Source organism: Anoplopoma fimbria, unplaced genomic scaffold, assembly GCF_027596085.1.
Source record: "Anoplopoma fimbria isolate UVic2021 breed Golden Eagle Sablefish unplaced genomic scaffold, Afim_UVic_2022 Un_contig_3359_pilon_pilon, whole genome shotgun sequence".
NCBI lineage: Eukaryota > Metazoa > Chordata > Actinopteri > Perciformes > Anoplopomatidae > Anoplopoma > Anoplopoma fimbria.
In genome coordinates, this window is record NW_026554939.1 from 1 (window position 1) to 1,261 (window position 1,261).

General features: G+C 42.0%; 1 non-coding gene across 1 annotated transcript; it reads left to right on the plus strand.

Moving 5' to 3' along the window:
* The first annotated feature begins 837 nt into the window (after positions 1 to 837).
* Positions 838 to 956, plus strand: LOC129088739 (5S ribosomal RNA). Its single transcript, XR_008531094.1, has one exon. It is a non-coding gene; the product is annotated as a 5S ribosomal RNA (ribosomal RNA).
* Positions 957 to 1,261: the final 305 nt, after the last annotated feature.

Here is a 1,261-nt window from a genome sequence, read left to right on the forward strand (position 1 = left end):
CTGGTCAGTACTTGATGGGAGACCGCCTGGGAATACCAGGTGCTGTAAGCTTTTTTCACTCCTCTTTACAAAAAGCAGAGGGCGCTGCTGCTTTTTCAGTGGACACCGACAGGGTGGGAAGGATATAGCTAGATCATGACTTGCCGGTATAGAAATGACACAAATCCAGTTAAATGATGGCTTTCATCATTCCTAAGCTCATCGATCATTTTCTTTTCAATTTTATGCTAACGTATTCTACATTTCAACAGTAAATATTAATATTTTTACTGCACTACATTTGTGATCCTTATAGCCACTTTGTACATTCTGATTTGACATTTAAAAGCTGTGAGTGTGTCTGGAAATCTGCAGGCGCTCCCTGTATAGACGACAGAGCAACTCGGAAGCTAAGCAGGGTCGGGCCTGGTCAGTACTTGGATGGGAGACCGCCTGGGAATACCAGGTGCTGTAAGCTTTTTTCACTCCTCTTTACAAAAAGCAGAGGGCGCTGCTGCTTTTTCAGTGGACACCGACAGGGTGGGAAGGATATAGCTAGATCATGACTTGCCGGTATAGAAATGACACAAATCCAGTTAAATGATGGCTTTCATCATTCCTAAGCTCATCGATCATTTTCTTTTCAATTTTATGCTAACGTATTCTACATTTCAACAGTAAATATTAATATTTTTACTGCACTACATTTGTGATCCTTATAGCCACTTTGTACATTCTGATTTGACATTTAAAAGCTGTGAGTGTGTCTGGAAATCTGCAGGCGCTCCCTGTATAGACGAAAGAGCAAAGCGTGGTGATATAGTATCTTTAAAAGGCCCTTTGGTAGGCACAATATTTGCTTACGGCCATACCACCCTGAACACGCCCGATCTCGTCTGATCTCGGAAGCTAAGCAGGGTCGGGCCTGGTCAGTACTTGGATGGGAGACCGCCTGGGAATACCAGGTGCTGTAAGCTTTTTCACTCCTCTTTACAAAAAGCAGAGGGCGCTGCTGCTTTTTCAGTGGACACCGACAGGGTGGGAAGGATATAGCTAGATCATGACTTGCCGGTATAGAAATGACACAAATCCAGTTAAATGATGGCTTTCATCATTCCTAAGCTCATCGATCATTTTCTTTTCAATTTTATGCTAACGTATTCTACATTTCAACAGTAAATATTAATATTTTTACTGCACTACATTTGTGATCCTTATAGCCACTTTGTACATTCTGATTTGACATTTAAAAGCTGTGAGTGTGTCTGGAAATCTGCAGGCG